Source organism: Rattus norvegicus, chromosome 2 (genome assembly GCF_021556685.1).
Source record: "Rattus norvegicus strain SHRSP/BbbUtx chromosome 2, alternate assembly SHRSP_T2T, whole genome shotgun sequence".
In the NCBI taxonomy this organism is placed as follows: Eukaryota; Metazoa; Chordata; class Mammalia; order Rodentia; family Muridae; genus Rattus; species Rattus norvegicus.
In genome coordinates this window covers 33,844,657-33,858,160 of record NC_141535.1, presented here as the reverse complement: position 1 = coordinate 33,858,160, position 13,504 = coordinate 33,844,657, and the positions used below count along the sequence as shown (strand labels likewise).

Sequence of the window (13,504 nt, the reverse complement as noted above, 5' to 3'; positions counted from 1 at the left end):
CCTGTTTTCTGAAGACTCAGTTCCCCTTTTAGCACGGCTACCTGCGTTTACTATTAAAGTCGGTCAGCTGTTATGCGATGTCTGTGCTTTACAACAGGGTTTCCTGAGGAGGCTTCATGCAGAAAACTCTATAAAGTTCATAGACTAAGCCCACTCCTGAGAACACACTCCAAAATAAATAGAGAAAATATATACATTATGATTATAATAAATTTCTATATTACCTCATATCTTATATGCCTCATATTATTATAAAATGTTTTAAAATACTTATAAGTAGCATTTGTATAACATGTCATATACATAATATATAAAATGAAAATATAAGTATTGTAGTCCCTGTGCAACCGGAAGTAGGGAGATGATTAAATTAATGATGATTTGTTAACGCAAAAGACCGTTTTGACGCAACTTAAACAACTGTCTGAAATCCCAGCACTCAGGAGGACCACAAATTCCATACCAGTCTAGACTACATAGTAAGATCCTGTCTCAAATCTTTTTTAAATTTTTAATTAAATCAATAGTAACATAATCAGGAGTATGTACTAATACAGAGTTACGTGAAAAAATGCTGAGCATAAATTTTTAGGCTTTTTTTTCACCCAATATATTTTAATTATATTCTTTCCCCTTCCCCCCAAGTTCCAAGCTCCTCATCATCTACCTACCCACAAAACTTCATTCTCAATATAATTTTTTAACTTATCCTGTTGTTGCCCTGTGTCATGGAGATCCTGAAGCTTCTAATCAACAGGACTTGGCGTTTCACACATCCCAACCGTTCACAGATGATACAGATTTTGGGGTGGACCTACTCAGAGCCCCAGATCTGGACCTGGGTGGTCGCTAAGCTGGTCAGCATGCGGGCTCTCCCTTATCCACACCACCAGGATGATCTCTTCAGCACTGCTCCAGCTCAGTCATCCACTGCCACCATCGCAGGAGGCAGGAGACAGAGTCAGCTTTCCTGCTCTCATGACCCCAGGGGCAGCTCTCCCTGGTGGAGAGAGGAGAGGAGGTGGACATCACCCCCACAACTATGCTACCTCATATCTGATGAGTGGCCAGGCCAGCTCTCCCACACTCTAACTCTCAGCTCATCGGCATCCCCTCCACCAGGGCCAGCTCAACTGTGCTGCCCACATGAGGTGCAAGTCCCGTTCTGAGTGCCGCAGCTAGCCAGTGAGGGACCGGTCCAGCTCTCCCAATTTCGTGACCTTGCGGGCAGCTTTTTCAGCTACTGAAGGTGGTGAGAGGTGAGGAAGGGGAAAATTCACCTCTGTAGCAGGGTCAGCTCTCCCACAATCACACTTTTGGGGCTGACTCACCCACATCTTCATCACCGGAACCAGCTCCACTGTGCTGCCTGGGCAAGGCACAGGGCCTGCTCTCCAGAGCGCGATCTCCAGTTGAGCAATGGGGCCAGCCCTCCAGAGCTGGGGACCCAGTGACGGAAGTGGCCAGTTTCACAGAGACCTTGGATATTCAGGAGGTCCCTGGCATCGGCCCTGATTAGACATCCTCATATTCCCTAGTAGTAATATGAACCAGGGACATGGACACCAACCCCTGTCGCTACACAGCCAAGGACTCAGGCGTGGTCCTCCTAAGCATTTCAGGCTAGGACGTCACCATGGCCTCCGGGGTGGGGGGAGCGCTGGCCACTCACAACAGGCTGTTCCTCTCTACCCTTGAGTCTCCAGTTCCATCTCTCTTCACAATGTCCAAGCTGCCCCACTCACTTCTCTTTCTCTCCCACCTGACCACTGCATGCTCGCACATTGTGGGGGCTCCCGCTGCAGGCTGGCCATGCAGCTGGTGGCCCCTGGATGACATCCTCCATCCATGTTGCATGGTATGGTGATAAAAGGATATCTATAACCTACCTAAGCTATGCGCTGGAAGGCAGGTCTGCGGGTAGCGTGGCAGTCCGAGGGTCTCTGTCCCTGTGCTGTACTACCTGGATTTGAATTCATTGAGCTGACTTGATTTTTATGAGTTCTAGGCATAAAGCAGCTTTAGCCACCAAGCCAGGCATCAATCTAGGATGAACAAAGGACTGCCCCTTACTGATATAAGAAGCATAGGGTCTCTCTGACCATTGCCAGCAGGCAGAGAGAAGGATCAATGCAAATTTTCGTCTACTTCATTACTACACTGTTTGTGGGAAAAATGAGAGAGACCAAGACATCATTAAGAGGCAGGTAATTAAACACATTATGATACACACAGCCTAGAAATTACACCATACCATTCAAAAGAATGGGAAGACTGGTGTACGCGGCCAGAAGAAAGTCTTCAAGACATACTGATGAGTGAAAACAAAAGGGCCCAGGTCACTATGCCAAAGAAGACCACCTCAAATCCAATTCTGAAAGTATGCATATGAGCATGCATGTGGATATAAGAAAATAGAATTAAAGGTCTGGATGGTTACATGCTAGTTGGTAACTGATTGATTACATGTAGGGAAGAGAAAAGGCAGGCTGAGACTGCTAAAGACTGCCTCTGAGGCACTATCTTGTATTACTAAAACATATTAAGGTATTTTTGATTTTATATTTTGTTAAGTCTTATTTTAATTGTGTGTGTATACGTGTGTGCACACACATATGGACACACATATGCTCATACACACACACACACACACACACACACACACACACACACACACTGGTCTGTGTGTGGTTAGGTGTATATGCTTGCAGGTTTTCACAAGACCAAGGTTATTAAATTCCCTGGAGCTGAAGTACCAGGAGATTGTAAACCACCTGAGATGGGTTCTGGGAATCAAACTCAGGCCCTCTGGAAGAGTGGTGTGTGTTCTCCAGCCTGCTTTTACATTTTTAATAGTTTTAGAACTTTATTATCTCATCTCACTTTTTTAATGCAGGCACGTAGATGCAAAAAAAAGTGATTTATATTTTGAATAAGCCATCAACAAATTTTTCTGTATCCTGATTTATTTCTTTTATACCTATTAGATGAGAAGAAAATCAAAATATAAGAGATGCTAATGGCTGCTAATTGCTAATTGTCTACTGTAATGGAGGCCATTAGCATCCAATTCAGACTCCGTTTCTCCGTTTCCATCTAGTGCTTCTGTCTCCACTGATTGTGTCCACGGATAGAGCACACCTTCTCCTCTCTCGAGGGAGCTGCCCCCACTGTCTCCACCCCACCATAGGAGCAGACCTCGGCCATTAATTGACTCAGTTAAAGTAGAACCAACCTGTAATGTACACTCTCGGAGCTCCTAGAAGGATCAGCCAAAGCTGATAACACAGACTACGTCACTGCTTAGCTTTTCCCTTGCTGAATTATGGTTTTCCAGAGAAATGGAGCCAACTAAAGAACCAATACAGAGGGAGAAAAGGAAGAACAGAAAAGAAAGGAATGTGGTAGCAGGGATGGGAAGAAGAAGGAAAGGAGAGAAGGGAGGAGAGAGAGACAATAAGAAATTATCTCACATAAGAATCTAAGATGCCCCATATTTATTATTGGAGAGCTGCAGACCTAATAGTGAAACAGGTATGATTCCTGTTGAACTCTAAGGACCCTAAGAACCAGTGATGTCTATTCTTAGAAGTGTGAGGACACTGATAATAAAAGGAGTCAGGAGAGTGAAAGTGAATCTTCTCTTAGCCTTTCTGGTATATTCAAGTATTCTGTGGGTTGGATGAAGCCTATCTCATTGGGGAGGGCAGCCAGTTTTTACCAATCTACTCACATAAAAACTAGTCTCATCCAGTCTCACCTTTACGAGCACATCCAAAATAACACCTGACTTCAGGGTAGCCACCTCACATATTCTGTTTTCTTTCCCTCATGTATTTTCTGAGATGTACCCCGTAACAAATTGTTTGACCTATAATATGGATCACATTTCTAAGGAAAATGACATAAATCACTTACTGGATGTCAAGAATATTAAACACCAACATCTAACGTTTTCCATCAGATAAAGCAGAATGACATAGTGAGAACCAATCTTTCACAGTTAATAGAGTGTGCGATGAGCATACCTTAAAAGGCACATGTGTGTGTGCATGTGTGTGTGCATACACGTGTGCATATGTGCACATACACATACAAAATATCCTGGGTAAACTCAGCCTAGTTACAGAACCTCTCTCAAGCTCACTTTCCTCATCCCTGAAATGAGGGTGATTGTGGTACTTACTATTAATTTAATCTAAGGATTAAAATGGCCTCTCCATGTGTGATTTGGAAGGCATAACACCAACTATGTTCATATGTCAGCATCTGGAACAGAGTAAAAGCTCATGAAGATTGTCCAATGTCATTCATGTGTCAGGGTGAATCTGTCCCTCTTGAAATAGAGTCAGCTTGGAAACAGCCACATGCTCTCATTGGTTCCTGGTGGATTATTTTGGTCCCTGTCTCTTGTCATTTAGGTTGTCTTACCTTTGGTCACATAAAACACCTAAAACCTTTCACAAAATACTAGCGAATGCCACAGAGTTTACCAAAGGTTAGACCAGGATGAAAGGCAAAGGGAGTAGACTAGGGAGATATGGAAAATGAGAAAGGGCTCAAGACAGAATAGAGCTGACAAGATTCTTATAATTATTTCTTTTATTCTTTCAGCTATCATATAATTATATTGTTCTCTCCCTTCCTTTCTTCCCTTCCAACTCTCCCATGTGCCTCTCCCCTCTCACTTTCAAATTCATGGGTTCCTTGTTTATCAATTGTTGTTAAAAACAGACATAGATACATATTCATAAGTACATAAATCCAACCTACTCAGTCCATACAATATTACTTATATTATGTTTTCAGGAATGACTATTTGATAATGGATAACCAACTTCTCTTTGCAATGGACAGAGGCCATCACAGAAAATCACAACCAGTAAAAATTTGGAGCCGTGGAGCGCCATCCTAACGGTACAAGTCCCACACACGCAGCCCAGGGAATGCTGTGAATACAGATGTGTTCCTGTGAAGGCCACAGGAACAGGGGGTTTGCTGTGAGAGTACGTCTCCTGGGAATGGCAAAACCATACCTATGGAGTCTCCGTGACTCCATGACCATCCATCTAAACAGGAGTTAAACAAGGACAACAACAGACACACTGATGTGGATAGAGGAAACCCATGAGGCTTCAGCCTGCATGAGGAACTACAGGATGCTGACAGCAAGAGAAACAGCCTTCCCCAGAGGAGAGCACTGTCAATTTTACTAACCTGGGGACCACCACAATTTTTAAACGGCCTACCACTGTATTAGCAGCCTTTCTAATTATTGTGACAAAATGCTTGACGAAGCATTGCGAGATGCAAAGCATTTATATGGGCCCCTACATAACTGTAAGGGGTGCAGGCCGCTGTGGTGGAAACGCATGGCAGGGAAAGCGTGAATCAGCCAGTCATGCTACATGTGCTTTATGTGCGTTCAGAAGGCAGAGGGGGTGCATGCTTGCTCTCAGCCTGCTCTCTCCCTTTTCTAGATCCCTTCATTTCAGGAGGACAATCCATGAGCTAGTGTGGCCAGCCCACATTCAGGGGAAGCCTTTCCTCCTTTGCCCAATCTTTCTGGAACACCCTCATAGACATATCCCCGAGGTAGGGGGTGTCTCCCAGGTGATTCTCAGGCCAGTCAGGTAGATAATAAAACCTCACTGCTCCCTATTCTGCCCGGGTCCCCCTGCCTCTCTTCACTCTAGTCTTCTTCCCCAAGACCACTTACCTCCAATTTCTCTTCCTAGATTTTTCTCAGCCATATCCAGGGTATTAACCAGGAAGGGGGCATTCCCTCTCAAGCCACTCCCCCTCCTTAACAAGGAGCTTCTACTAAAGCAATGCAAATTGGGGTGGGGGGTGCCTACAACATAAACATATCCTCACTTGGAGTGAGGATACATTTTTGCTTCATTTGCATGAGAAGATACGGTGGAAGTCAGATTGCTTTGCCCAAGTCAGAGAGAGTGGAGGTAGAATTTGAACCCAGGTTTGCTCCATTTCACAGCCAGCACTTTCAGATGCTGTACTCCCCCAAAACATCCCAGAAAGGCCGTTTGGCAACACGTAAGTGAACGGCAACAGTCTGAACCATAATCTCAGCCGCTCGTCCCTCGGAGGATTGCCAATGCTTTCAAGGGATGTGGGCAAAATGGCATGAATTATTCAGCACAAATCACCAGGCCCATTACAGAAACAATGCCATAAACAGGAGCCATCGACTTCTCTAAACGGGGACTTTCATGCTCCTGTGAAAGACCATATTCTTTTGATTTCATTTCTTCACACAAGTTCTTTCTACACACAAGTCCTTAGGTTCTCTCCTACTTAGAATTGTAGAATGTAATGGCTCTGTGCATAATGGGATATGTGTTCAGTGCGTATTCAATGACCAACTAAATGAACGGCAGTGTTTTGTTTCAGTTGTGTGCGGCAGATGGTGGGGAGTGGGAGGTGTAGAGGCCACAGAATGGGGAGATAGCGTTTGCTGAAGAGGTCTTAATCACAATTGCATTTGAGCCCAAAGAAGGTTAATTTGGTCTTCGTTACTAAATGACTGTCCCACAGTTCCAAGCCCAGGCCCAGTTTACCACTCTTCTGTGAAGGCTAATTTATTCAAAAGGACTACGTGTTTGATTTTGCCAATTTTGTTTTGTTTTCAAAGAAATCCCTTATTCATTGAATTGTTTCAGACCCTAGCAAAAAAAAAGGAAAGAATTTTCAAAGGATAGTCAGTCAAGCTTCTGTGACCAACTTCAAGGAAGAAACACTCCTACCTGGATAAAAGTTCAGGAACCGGTGAGGTGGCTCCGTACCACACAAGCCTGACGACTGCATTTGAGCTCTGGAACCTATGGCAAGAGGACAGGATTGACTCCCTAGGGTTATCATCTAACCTCTATATAGCCAGTATGATCAGCAAACACCTGCATGCACATACACACATTGTATACATAATAATAATAAACAACTATATTTGATATTATTATTATTAATTAATTAATTAATTAAAATTGATGAAAAAAGGATCAGGTGCTGGAGAGATGGCTCAGAAGCTAAAAAGCACATTCTGCTCTTGCAGAGGACCCAAGTTTAGTTCTCAGCACCCACATCAAGTGGCTCACGACCACCAGTAACTCCAGTTCCACAGAGGTCCAGAGCCTCTGACTTCCATGGGCACCTGAACGTGTGTGTGCGCATCCACACAGAGACATACATGTAAATAATTAAAAATGAAATAAATATTTTCTTAAAAAGAAATCAGTTTGCCCAACAGTCTTTACCACACATCGCTACTGTTCTCTGTGTAATCAGCATGACAATTAATAGGCGTGGTATTCATTATCCAAATAATCACAATTTCAGAAACATCTACAAAATGTTTATTATTGGCAAAATTTCAAGTCTTGAGAGACACGCCTCCAAAGTAAAAATCTGTAAGAGGTGCCCCTTACCAAAAAGAAGCAGAAGAGGAGGAAGAGGAAAAAAGAAAAGAAGAGGAAGAGGGAAAGAAAAGACAAGGAGGAGAAAGGAGAAGAGGGGGAGAAGGAGGAGGAAGAAGAGGAAAAGGATAGGAGCATTCTACCAGATTGTCAAAGATGGTGATCTTGGTAGCTCAGCCCTAAAGAAGACATTTACGGTACCTCCTCTGAGGCTCAGGGAACGTTGCAGAAGAGGGCAATGAGTACGTAAGAGCCAGGCAATACGGTAAAGGGCTATGAAATACCATCCTCTAAATTCGATGCAACCACTGTTGCTAAGTCACAACAACTGAGGTCACCTACATGGGGCCTGGACAAGACTGGCCCGATCAATAATCGATCACGAAAAGAGAGGAGCTCATGGGGCCCTACCCCTCGCTGCTGAACAATTAGCTACTGATGGGATGTGGGAGAGATGAGTCACTGTCTTCAACTGTGGACCCACTGTTGGGCTCAACAGGCTCCAACAGATACCTCCAAACCCACGGTCGCACAGTTGGCCCTGGATAAACTCAGTGGGTCAGAACACAAAATGAACAGACAATTAACATAAGAAAGACATGCGTAGCGAAGAGAGGATGGGATGTGGTTAGAAGGCAGATGAGAGAGGGTAGGTGGGAGTGGTCACTGGGTATCATGTACATGCATGAAATTGCCTAAATACAAATGCAAGTAACACAATAATAACTATTGTTAAAGAGAAGACTCCCTTAAGAGCCCCTAAAGTGTTTCCACACAGTGATTAATTCCCTCCTTCTTTAATTTTCTGAAACTCGTGAGACTATTAGGCATATTAACTTTATTGAACACATTTTATAAGAGCCCACTATGGTTTAACTGTGTGTTACAATGTCATTTCCCAGTGAAACACTGTCGGGAAGCAGAGCCTCGTAAGAGGTGGGGGCCATGATTGCTCTGTCTTCACTGGGCCAATGCCATTATTATAGGAATGACTTGGTTACCACAGGGGGGATGTCATAAGTTTGCTTCCATGCTCCCTTGTGCTCTCTTTCCTTCCCCTCCCTTTCTGCTTTCCAACATGGAAAGAAACAGCGTAACATCAGTACCATATGCTCACCTTGATAGTGAACTTCTCAGCCTCCAGACCTATGAAATTTCTCTTTAGAAATTCTGCACTGTGTGGAATTCTAGCATAATAACACCAAGTGTTGAGGCATTTGTGAGGACTCTACTCTCGTGATCCAATCATGTCCAATGCCCCCACATCTTATTATGACTATGACATTCGGGGTTCCTGTCACCGTGAGAATTTGGGAAAGTACAAACATTCAGACCACGGCGAGTTCCCAGTGCTGATATTCCATATCAGTCAAGCTCTAAGAGAAGAAAATTGCAAGCTCTAATACAGAGGGTGAGTGTTTGGTTCAAAGGCCTAGCTCTCAGAAGTCGTAACTAGCTAGCGGCAGGCATCTTCTCTCCTAAGTTGAACCACGTGGGTCCTGCACAGGTAAGGGGACAGAAGCTGCCTCCTAAGACCTTCTCCAGGAAAGGGACAGCTACTTCCTTAATTCACCCAAAGGGATTCTCCAAGCTCCTTTAGAACCATAGATGAATTTAAAATGTTCCTTGTGTGCCCTTCTATTTGGTTAAAAAAAATTTGGAAAATACATACATGCATACATACATACATACAAACATACATAGATCCATACATAAGAGACAATCTAGAGTTCCATCTTCTTTTCTCTCCTTTAAAGTACAACAAGACTGATGTCATAAAGGAATATATAAATGTGAGACAAAGCAATACAAGATTTAAAAGACACTTGTCAGAGAATGGGTCACACAACAGAACACAGAGACCTAAATTCAAAAAGAAATAAATACAGCCCTCATTTCAAAGGTCCTCCCGGTGTTTGTTGGACCTCCTGAATACCCAGAATCCATATTTCTCCTCTCTGCCGCCAGTCTTTCATAATTCATTAAGCCCTGGTTTAAGTCCTGGTGACCTTCGGTAGAGGCACAGACTGTCCAGGAATGAGCGCAGGATGGCCGGGGATGTAAGGAAGGCAGGATAGCCACTAGTGATCTCACTCTTCTTACTGCTCTGTTTGGACTCAAAGAAACAGGAGACAAATGGTGTTTTCCCCCAATATGAGGAGGGGCCGTGCCATCCAGAACCAACCTAGTGAGGAGGGACACCTGAGGCCCATGGGAATGCATACAGATGGGAGGGTCATGATGCAGCGAGCAGCTGAGAATGTTCAAGAGAGTAAAGAAGAGACACCTCTTGGCATTCTATCCCGAACAATAGGCTCACTAGTTCTGAAGAATAAATGCCACAGTAAGTGGCTGAAAAGTAAAAATGTAAAAAAAAAAACAAAAACAGAAACAAAAAACAAAAGTAAACACGTGTCTTTAATCCCAGAACTCAGGTTATTAAGGCAGAAAGGACTGCGTCTTCCATGCTAGCCTGCGTCATGTGATAAAACCCTATGCTACAGAATGAGGAATGATGGTGACAAGTGACCAGAATGGTTTCTAATAGGGTAGAACAGATGTATGGGATGCAGAGGGATACAGGTACTGTATCAAACAAGGGTCTTAGCTAATGTTGGGATACCCTTTATCAGGCTATGAGCGAGGGCTTGGAGGCAAACAATGTATGCAGAAGGAAACACAGAAAAACAAAGAGGCAGCAAAGTGAGGCTGGAAGGGAAGGAAGGCAGCTCAGGCTGTACTAGTGAGCACAGGCTGAACTAATGAGTGCAGGCTATACAGGCAGTGCAGGCTGTACTAGTGAGCACAGGCTGTACTAGTAAGCACAGGCTATATAGGCAGTGCAGGCTGTACTAGTGAGCACAGGCTGTACTAGTGAGCACAGGCTATACAGGCAGTGCAGGCTGTACTAGTGAGCACAGGCTGTACTAGTGAGCACAGGCTGTACTAGTGAGCACAGGCTTTACAGGCAGTGCAGGCTATACTAGTGAGCACAGGCTATACTAGTGAGCACAGGCTATACAGGCAGTGCAGGCTGTACTAGTGAGCACAGGCTGAACTAATGAGTGCAGGCTGTACTAGTGAGCATAGGCTATACTAGTGAGCATAGGCTATACAGGCAGTGCAGGCTGTACTAGTGAGCACAGGCTGTACTAGTGAGCACAGGCTGTACTAGTGAGCACAGGCTTTACAGGCAGTGCAGGCTATACTAGTGAGCACAGGCTATACTAGTGAGCACAGGCTATACAGGCAGTGCAGGCTGTACTAGTGAGCACAGGCTGAACTAATGAGTGCAGGCTGTACTAGTGAGCACAGGCTATACTAGTGAGCATAGGCTATACAGGCAGTGCAGATTGTACTAGTGAGCACAGGCTGTACTAGTGAGCACTTTACCCATTTACACGGTTCTGAGAGCACCCTCACACTTGAGGATCAAAGCAGTCGGGTATGTATCTTTCCCATAATGGCTGGGCCTCCTGCTAAGGCATTATTCCCAGAGAGGATCTGCTAGTAGCCAAAGAAGTCTCAGATAAAGAGTGGCAGGTGGCTGCAGGATCCAGGATAGTGAATCTCAGTGGGAGTAGAGGCAGGAGGATAGTGAATCTCAGTGGGAATAGAGGCAGGAGGATAGTGAATCTCAGTGGGAGTAGAGGCAGGAGGATAGTGAATCTCAGTGGGAGTAGAGGCAGGAGGATAGTGAATCTCGGTGGGAGTAGAGGCAGGAGGATAGTGAATCTCGGTGGGAGTAGAGGCAGGAGGATAGTGAATCTCAGTGGGAGTAGAGGCAGGAGGATAGTGAATCTCAGTGGGAGTAGAGGCAGGAGGATAGTGAATCTCAGTGGGAGTAGAGGCAGGAGGATAGTGAATCTCAGTGGGAGTAGAGGCAGGAGGATAGTGAATCTCAGTGGGAGTAGAGGCAGGAGGATAGTGAATCTCAGTGGGAGTAGAGGCAGGAGGATAGTGAATCTCAGTGGGAGTAGAGGCAGGAGGATAGTGAATCTCAGTGGGAGTAGAGGCAGGAGGATAGTGAATCTCAGTGGGAGTAGAGGCAGGAGGATAGTGAATCTCAGTGGGAGTAGAGGCAGGAGGATAGTGAATCTCAGTGGGAGTAGAGGCAGGAGGATAGTGAATCTCAGTGGGAGTAGAGGCAGGAGGATAGTGAATCTCAGTGGGAGTAGAGGCAGGAGGATAGTGAATCTCAGTGGGAGTAGAGGCAGGAGGATAGTGAATCTCAGTGGGAGTAGAGGCAGGAGGATAGTGAATCTCAGTGGGAGTAGAGGCAGGAGGATAGTGAATCTCAGTGGGAGTAGAGGCAGGAGGATAGTGAATCTCGGTGGGAGTAGAGGCAGGAGGATAGTGAATCTCGGTGGGAGTAGAGGCAGGAGGATAGTGAATCTCGGTGGGAGTAGAGGCAGGAGGATAGTGAATCTCGGTGGGAGTAGAGGCAGGAGGATAGTGAATCTCGGTGGGAGTAGAGGCAGGAGGATAGTGAATCTCGGTGGGAGTAGAGGCAGGAGGATAGTGAATCTCGGTGGGAGTAGAGGCAGGAGGATAGTGAATCTCGGTGGGAGTAGAGGCAGGAGGATAGTGAATCTCGGTGGGAGTAGAGGCAGGAGGATAGTGAATCTCGGTGGGAGTAGAGGCAGGAGGATAGTGAATCTCGGTGGGAGTAGAGGCAGGAGGATAGTGAATCTCGGTGGGAGTAGAGGCAGGAGGATAGTGAATCTCGGTGGGAGTAGAGGCAGGAGGATAGTGAATCTCGGTGGGAGTAGAGGCAGGAGGATAGTGAATCTCAGTGGGAGTAGAGGCAGGAGGATAGTGAATCTCAGTGGGAGTAGAGGCAGGAGGATAGTGAATCTCAGTGGGAGTAGAGGCAGGAGGATAGTGAATCTCGGTGGGAGTAGAGGCAGGAGGATAGTGAATCTCGGTGGGAGTAGAGGCAGGAAGATAGTGAATCTCGGTGGGAGTAGAGGCAGGAGGATAGTGAATCTCAGTGGGAGTAGAGGCAGGAGGATAGTGAATCTCAGTGGGAGTAGAGGCAGGAGGATAGTGAATCTCAGTGGGAGTAGAGGCAGGAGGATAGTGAATCTCAGTGGGAGTAGAGGCAGGAGGATAGTGAATCTCAGTGGGAGTAGAGGCAGGAGGATAGTGAATCTCAGTGGGAGTAGAGGCAGGAGGATAGTGAATCTCAGTGGGAGTAGAGGCAGGAGGATAGTGAATCTCGGTGGGAGTAGAGGCAGGAGGATAGTGAATCTCAGTGGGAGTAGAGGCAGGAGGATAGTGAATCTCAGTGGGAGTAGAGGCAGGAGGATAGTGAATCTCAGTGGGAGTAGAGGCAGGAGGATAGTGAATCTCAGTGGGAGTAGAGGCAGGAGGATAGTGAATCTCAGTGGGAGTAGAGGCAGGAGGATAGTGAATCTCGGTGGGAGTAGAGGCAGGAGGATAGTGAATCTCGGTGGGAGTAGAGGCAGGAGGATAGTGAATCTCGGTGGGAGTAGAGGCAGGAGGATAGTGAATCTCGGTGGGAGTAGAGGCAGGAGGATAGTGAATCTCGGTGGGAGTAGAGGCAGGAGGATAGTGAATCTCAGTGGGAGTAGAGGCAGGAGGATAGTGAATCTCAGTGGGAGTAGAGGCAGGAGGATAGTGAATCTCGGTGGGAGTAGAGGCAGGAGGATAGTGAATCTCAGTGGGAGTAGAGGCAGGATAGTGAATCTCAGTGGGAGTAGAGGCAGGAGGATAGTGAATCTCAGTGGGAGTAGAGGCAGGATAGTGATACTTCTTGCAACAGCTTCACTGACCGAGATCAGGACTCCAGGTTCTGCCTAAGTGCAATAGGCTACACTGAAATGTTCCAGGCATTTACAGCTTAGCATAAGCCGGCCATCCTTGCTGCTAGGTGGAGAATGGTGGGCAGCAGGCTAGCAACCCAGCACGGAGGTGTCACTCACCCAAAGTCCTGTGTAGGTTAAGGCTAAGCAGGTCCTGCATTTTCTCAGAGGCACCCAGCTTTTAGCCGCCTGCCCCCAGGATTTCCCTCCTAGCTCTCCTGTAGGTAATTAATCTCATCCATG

At 45.8% G+C, this 13,504-nt stretch overlaps 1 protein-coding gene across 2 annotated transcripts in view; it reads right to left on the bottom strand.

Annotated features, from left to right (window-relative positions):
• The window catches only part of LOC102555263 (uncharacterized), a 125,901-nt gene that overhangs the window by 97,471 nt on the left and 14,926 nt on the right, over positions 1-13,504 (bottom strand). For both annotated transcript variants that reach the window (XM_087639149.1, XM_087639151.1), the window contains one exon: positions 6,768-6,842. The gene's annotated coding sequence lies outside the window, so the exon portion shown is untranslated. The remainder of the gene's footprint in view (positions 1-6,767; positions 6,843-13,504) is intronic.